The sequence below is a fragment of the Amphiura filiformis genome, chromosome 1, assembly GCF_039555335.1.
Source record: "Amphiura filiformis chromosome 1, Afil_fr2py, whole genome shotgun sequence".
Lineage (NCBI taxonomy): Eukaryota > Metazoa > Echinodermata > Ophiuroidea > Amphilepidida > Amphiuridae > Amphiura > Amphiura filiformis.
In genome coordinates, this window is record NC_092628.1 from 100,515,168 (window position 1) to 100,523,541 (window position 8,374).

Below are 8,374 nucleotides of genomic sequence, written 5' to 3' on the forward strand. Positions count from 1 at the left end.
AATCTGTGATGAAATTTGGTAATGAATGCTTCCGGAGCTGTAATATAAACATTGGCATGATCAAACGTGGATATGTCATGATTATGTAATATATGAACTTATTCCATATTGTATTTATTTGATATGCAAGTGTAATCTGTCGATACCTAACGTTCTTTTCATAATTAGATGAATTGAAATTCACAAAGTTCATTTATCTAATATCAACATAATTTGAGTATGTCATTTAAAAAATAAATCTTAGATAATGCATTGAGTTCTTCGTCTCTTTTTAAAGATAACTTAGTAACATACGAATTACTGTTTAATATCTTATATGACAGTGGAAACCCAAGCTAGAACGGTTCTGTTATCTACTGAAGAGAGCAAATTTTGCTGAAGATAGTAACTTTTCGCAAATAAGTGCATAAAGATTGCAATGTAAGCACGGCTGTTCAGCATTCATGATCTTTTATCATTATGTTGGTGGTGCATCCGCCCATATAACAGCGTGTTTTTCTAACTTGATACCGTATGTTATTCATCGTACTTTGTACTTATTATTGAAATCGTCAAACTAATCCGTATTTGTAGCATCATATTACAGGACTTGCTTACCAATTATTCAACCACCACTATTTTGTGTACTTTTGCTATCTACTAAAGATAGCGAGTTCGTGGTGCAGCCAACGAGGTTCAGTCCAACAAAGATCTAACTTTGCCATCTACTGAAGATAACAATTTTGCTGAAAATAACAGTTTGTAGTCTTGTTTCTGTGTGAAGATAGCGAGTATGTCCTTTTGTAGTGACTTTGCTAAATACGGAAGATAGCATTTTGTAAAGATAACAATTTTGTCGTCTATATAACAAATATTGGCTGTGCTTCTACTAAGATAGCGGGTTTATGTGCAACAAAGATTGTATTTTGCTATATAATGAAGATAGCAATTTTGCTTAAGATACAAATTGTGTCGCCTATTAGGCCCTACTATATAAGAGATAGTGGTACTACTATCTACTGAATTTTGTCATTGCTTGTTGTTTCTACAGTCTAAACAAGATTAAAGATTTGACTTTGCTATCTACTGAAGATAGCACCTTATGATAAAGTAATATACTGCTATACAGAGTTTATCATATCTCATCAAGACAGTCAAACTTTTGATAATTTGAAGAACATGTCACTTCTTTTATGAAATTTACTTCCTTACACGTTTGCATGATTAAAACAAGTTGAAAATGAAAGTTATTATAATAAATAAACTTGATCATCCTTCATTCAAGTCTTACACGGTGACTGTTTTTTACACATTTAAGACAGTTGTGATCACTTCTGTTAGTCACCATGACAACTCAAGTTTGATGGAGGATGTATCAATACACCTCTATGTCATAATTTGTTTAAAGAATGCAACATGAGATTTCCTTTTATATCCCGTTATCTGACAATCCCACAATGAAGTAATAAACGTAAACAGCCTCCAAGTAAAAAGAAATATCCTAAATTACATATCATTTTCTATATATCGTCTATTTTCTACCCGACAACACTATACCTTGCATTGTGTTAAGACGATTTAATGAAAAATGGCAGGAGGTGTGTAATGCTGTTATGCTATTGTGACTCAAACATTGGTCTTGTCAAATCGTCTGATTAGGACAATAATGAAAGATTGATGTGTTTTCATAGCGTTTTCTCCTTGGTGTTATCGAGAACAAGTTTGCTTGTAATATAATTACGTGAGTACCGCTGGGATACCCCATGTCTTGACTCGTTCTATGCCCGGTGCCTGCCCCGCGTCATTACAGCAATGGAGTCACTCAATGAAATTAGACCGTCTTCGCTTTTTTTGATTCATCGCAAGCGTATAGCATGCTATTTCATCACTTAAGTAGAAATCATAGGACTAGCTTCTAAAACTGGTTATTTTTTATTCATCATGTTTTGTTGAAGATTAAGCGCTTGTTCTGATCTGAAAGAGGAGCGCTGTGTCGACTGCTTTGATAACTTTGTCAAAGTAATATGCGTTAATAAATTGTTTGCTTTATGTAAAACGATAGGACCTGCTGCAGAAACATAATACCTACAGTATATGGAAAGGTGTGTTAAGTTGAGAGACACGACGATGATGGTGATTGTATAATTGGCAACAAGTTTGTTTAACGACCTACATGATCATTTTATTTATAAAAAAATATTCGATGGGCTTACAAATTTACACAAAATGCAACTTATAATAAATAATTAGACATATATTTTCATATTTAATGCTATTCTGTAAAATGCTAAATTTAATACCGATAATTTAATATTGTACAATTAAAAAGTCTATAAACGTACAGAATTAGTCAAATACGGAGTGTAAAAGGGTAGATATTCTCTTGTAAAAAAATCTCTTGCTAGTTTTCGTCCCTAAGTTGATCGAATATCATGCAATCTGAGTGAGACACGATCTCAGTCAATCTAAATCACTTGTTGGTATTAATTTGATTTGGTGAGACGTACTTTTTTCCCGCCATTACTATGATGATCAACCTAAATCTATCGATATGTCAAGTAAAGAAGAAATAAAGTACAAAACAGAGTAAAATTTGACAGTAATATAGGATTGCTTCAAATTAAGGACCTCAGCAGCGGGCGCTGTTGAGTGTCCGTTACGCGTCCCTAGTCCATACACAGTACCTTTTTTACTCTATAGTTATTGTGTCTGTGTTATTTCTCAATTTGCCTATACGTATCCCGAGTGAATAGCAACAATATACCTTTCTACATCTTCTCAAAGAAATTGAGAATCGTTAATGGATGGAAAACCAAATGAAAAAGGTTTCAAAATACCTACAAATTTGAGATCAAATTTACATTTGCTTTATCAGGTCCTTCAACGCATGCTTTGAATAAATCTTTGTAACTGTGATCCCAAGATAGTCATGTTATTCATTGTGCGCTAGTTGGAAGGAGGCGAAATGCATTGCTTTTTTCTTCTTTTCGAGCGTTATTAAGTTTTGAAGCGGCTTGATGGATATATTTCATACAAAGATTGCCCGGTTCCAAAGATACAAAATAGTGGTGGTTGAATAATTGGTAAGGAAGCCCTGTAATATGATGCTATAAATACGGATTAGTTTGACGATTTCAATAGGAGGTACAAAGTACGATGAATAACATACGGTATCAAGTTAGAAAAACACGCTGTTATATGGGCGGATGCATCACCAACATAATGATAAAAGATCATGAATGCTGAACAGCCGTGCTTACATTGCAATCTTTATACACTTGTACAATAACACAAGCCCATTTTGGATCATGTAATCAACTTGACAATACGGGTCTTAAGAAAACGGAGAAGGAGAAGAAGAAGGAGAAGGAAGGAAGGAGGGAAGGAAGGAAGGAAGAAGAAGAAGAAGGAAAGAAAGAGGAGGAGAAGAAAATAAGGAGGAGTAGGAAAAGGGGAGAAGAAGAGGAAGAAGAAGAGGAAGAAGAAAAAGAAGGAGAAGAAGAAGAAGAAGAAGAAGGAGAAGAAGAAGAAGAAGAAGAAGAAGAAGAAGAGGAGGAGAAGAAGAAGAAGAAGAAGAAGAAGAAGAAGGAGAAGAAGAAGAAGGAGAAGAAGAAGAAGAAGAAGAAGAAGAAGAAGAAGAAGAAGAAGAAGAAGAAGAAGAAGAAGAAGAAGAAGAAGAAGAAGAAGAAGAAGAAGAAGAAGAAGAAGAAGAAGAAGAAGAAGAAGAAGAAGAAGAAGAAGAAGAAGAAGAAGAAGAAGAAGAAGAAGAAGAAGAAGAGGAAGAAGAAGAAGAAGAAGAAGAAGAAGAAGAAGAAGAAGAAGAAGAAGAAGAAGAAGAAGAAGAAGAAGAAGAAGAAGAAGAAGAAGAAGAAGAAGAAGAAGAAGAAGAAGAAGAAGAAGAAAGAAAAGAAAAGAAGAAGAAGAAAAGAAGAAGAGGAAGAATGACGATGATTCGATGAAGATGAAGATGAAAGAAAAGAAGATCGGAACGGGGCAAAAGGAGACAAAAGATAGGGAGAAATATAGCGGGCGCCTTCGGTGGAGGACAATTGTGACGAAAACAATAAAACATTAATATACTTGTATCTAATATAAATCTTTTATACTTGTCAGAAAGAATAACTGATGATAAAGAAGGCAAAACAAGAAAAAGAAGACATTTAACATGAAAAGATATTAGCATGAAAACTTCAACTCTGTATCGCTTATAATATTCAAAATATATGACAACAAATTACCTACTAATTTGCTTGGCTCATATACTAGTTTTAAACGGATAACATAAACCAACATGTGAGGTTTTCACATTACAAGTCGTGTGGCATGAACACTTAAAATGCTATAAGAAATTCCGCCACAGGGTTAACAGTGTTCTCCGATGTACTTTCAATCAGGGCATAGGAAATGCAATTGCTTATGCACCTCATTATAATCAAATGACATTTCATTAACGGATCCTGACCATGTATATCCCCATAATGACTGCATCACAAAAACAAGCCCTTATATAGAATAAGTGTTACCTCCAGAGAGCAGCAAACCCAGACTTGACGTGGAATTGATTTTTTTTGTAAATGTTACTATTAAATTAAGGGCTGGGGTATGAACGTTTGGACAGTATTTATTTTGGGGCATTAGAGCACATCAGACATATCGAATTGCATTCTGAATACGAAGAATGTCATTCTGATATCAAATAATTTTGATTTTTTGAAATTCGCAATTTAATACAAATTTTATGGCAAATCATTAAAATTGATATTTTTGATATTTAACAGTACTTGAAGTAAACTTTATAAATCTGATGATTTATACTTAAAGTGTATGTAGGTGGGATGAAAAGCCGACGATCAATTGAAAATTTTGACCTTTTGTATTGAAGATATGGATTTCGTTTCCCAAAACACCAACAAAAATTAGGTCTTTTTGGGAAAAAATCCATATCTTCAATATGAAAGGTCAAAATTTTCAATTGACTGTCGGCTTTTCCTCCCTGCTACATACACTTTAAGAATATATCATTAGATTTATATAATTTACTTCGAGGACTGTTATATATCAAAAATTTGAAAAATATCAAATTTTTATAATTTGTCATAAAATTTGTATTATATTGTGATTTAAAAAAATGAAAATTATTTGATATCAGAAAGACATGCTTCGTATTCAGAATGCAATTCGATAGGTCTGAGGTGCTCTCATGTCCTACAAAAAATACTGTCGAAACGCAATAAACGCTCATTTTGGATCCCTTAACCCTTTCCAAGATGGTCTTTTAAAAGTCTAGAATGTGGCCATATTGGTCATTGGAAATATCTAGATCTTATATTTAAACAAGTACAAATATACATAGAATTGGTTCAGCAGTTCATATTTTCCATTTGTAAAGAAATCTTTAGAATTTGGCAACTTTTAGCGCTGAAAATTGTCGCAAAAACTGATCTGCGTGGCAACGGGGTTTAACTTAAATACCTACCTCCCATGAGCACACCTTGTTCGTTGTAATACCCAATATTTACTTGGTATAAAATCATACATCAGCAGTCCATTTGTGTTCTTGTCTCTCAGATTTCATTCCTTTGCCGATAAACATCTAACAACCCTATTTGTTACCTCATGAAAAACCTCAAAAGGTATCAAAATTAGGCGATAACAAAAACATAGGGGTAATTTCAGGGGAGATAGCTGTACTTTTCGGCGGGGCTGTCTATTGGTCTAGCTGTCATCGACATTCGTGTGGTGTTGGCACGATGGTGCGTTAGTGTTTCCGCCGTCAATGCAGTAAACAGGTCGCCCTGTATGTGCTCTTACCATGCTTACTGTGATCTTATTGTACCTACATTCATTACATAGTGACAATTGGTTTATCAGAGGTCTTTAGGTGTGATACCTGTAGAGGACATACAATGATCGCTTCCGAAATATTTTAATTAATAAAACAGTTAAAAGTGCTTATAGATATGCTAAGTTAAGTTGACTAAGCGGTAATTTTAATAGTGGTAATACATAAAAATGATATGTGTAGTTTACATATATAAATTTAGGTATACCGTGTATCTGAGGCTGTAAGCAATCAATATAAAGGCACATATTTCCATCTTCCATGTCTTCTTGAATACAACATAACACACAAAGAGTGCTTATCGATATGGTAAGTTAAAGGAGTATTTCGTGATCCTAGCATCCTCTTTTTATGACATTTTTCAGTACATATCCACGAAAAAAGCCTATTCCCAAAATTTCAGTTGATTCCGATTTTGCGTTTGCGAGTTATGCATGATCATGTGTATTACACTGCTCCATAGACAATGCGTTGTAATTTCGTTCTGGTGCACCAGAACGAAATTCAAATTTCACGATATCTTTGCAAAACGAATTAATCTGCAAGAAATATTTTGTACATAAACATTATGTAGCCAGAGGTTTCCAGTGATATAAAAATCTCAACTTTTTTGAGAAAAGTGGGGGATGATGCTGTGGATCACGAAATGCCCTTTAAGTTGGCTAAGCGGTAATTTTAACATTGAATCTCTTCAATGACACAAAGAGTGTATGTATGATCTTAGAAGGGAAAGAAAGAGCGAGAGGGTGAGGAAGAGACTAAAGGAGGGGGGGGGAAGGGAAACGGAGAAAGATGGGGGGGGGAGGGAAAAGAGAGGGAGGGAGAGAAACAGGGAGAAGCTTCAAAAATAAGTACAATGTTTAACATGTTTAAAAGTTTTATTTACCATTTAAAGTGGCTGAATCAGAATTATCTGAACTTAGTATCATAGATATTCAAATTCTGGTATTTGTATACTTTTCTGCTGTAGTTGTTATTTCAGTAAATTGCACTTATTTTCATTGTATTTGTAAGTTTCAAAGACGACTTCAAGTACTGTTATTCGGTGATGGGTATAATATACTTTTGATAAAGGTACCTTTTGTATAAGAACAGATTAGAAGACAACCAGATATACAGTCAGCATGAACATACTATCTGACACGGGGTCACGTTATACGCTAAGTAAGACGTTTCGTTAGTATTTAGCTTAATTGCATTATACATATAAAACCAACAGTGACGATGGAAGCATTAAAGGGAAACATTTAGGGGGTTTTCTATTTTACTGACAGTTGCGCGAAAATGTTCAATTTCAGACTACTTGCTCCTAAATTAAGTTGAATTGGCAACTTTGCCTAAAAAGGAAGATGCGCAGGGCAATTATTACTTTTATTTTTTTTCTATTATGATTTTTAGGGGACGTCCCCCCATCGAAATATTTAGGCACACATCCCTCTGCCATCCGCTGCCTATGTACAAAATAAATAATGCAACCAAAAAAGCAATCTCAGGAGTATGCATTTGTTTATTTGTCACTATATAACTTTGGTAACCACAGACACTATAATAACTATAATAATATAAATAACAATAATAATAAAAACATACAAGTATATATTGTATCAAGCATTAATGACATTCTGCATGGCCACCTATCATCAACTACCATTGGCGGAACAATAATGGTACAGTTTACTTCCAAAAATGCCTTTGGCAAATTTGCCGCAACTTTGTCATGCTCAACCTCTAATCATAATCACAAATTCACTGTCGACCATTTGTAGAGCTATATAGCACCATGAGCATCGTGCATTACCTACGTACATAAGGGAAGGATCTGTAATGATTTTGTGAAGCGATTTGTCGAGCATTTAAACATCAATAGTGTAATACAGTCATGATAGCCTCACCAATCCCTGGGGCATAGCCAACCAAAACAAGTACCGGAGAAGTACCGGTAAAGGTTCAAGCGGCGTGTCCCCAAATTAAGGTCAACTTTGTGTTTCAACATTACGCCGGCAAAATGGATAATAGCTACACATTATGGAGGGGAAATATAAATAGGTTCTTGTTGTGAAACATGGTGGTCTATGAGGCTGGTGATCTGCTCAGGATTAAGGTGTATTTTGCTGAGAGAATGCATTTAGAATCCAAGCACTGTACTATTTGGATAACAAACTGTTGTCATAACGTTGGGCTTCTCACAAAGGCGTTTGCGACAATTTTATTTCGAAGTCTAGAGCATTTTTGGTTAAGAAATGTTAAAAACAAAAATAATGCATACAATGCAGATGTGACGTGTCGAAAAGTTAAATCTTTGGAACAAATCAACGGATGATCATCGACATTAAGATTACTGCGTCTGTGTGTGACCATTGTTCAACCAGATATGACGATAAAGGATGTTATGATAATTGATAAATATCATCACAAAATATGAAATTGGAAAATAGTATTTTGCCAAAAACTGATATCCTGATTTTCAATATTTAGGAAAAGATCAAACAGGTTTCAATCATCACCACCACTCGATGATGAACGGCTATCAATAACCAAGTTATATACAGCGCG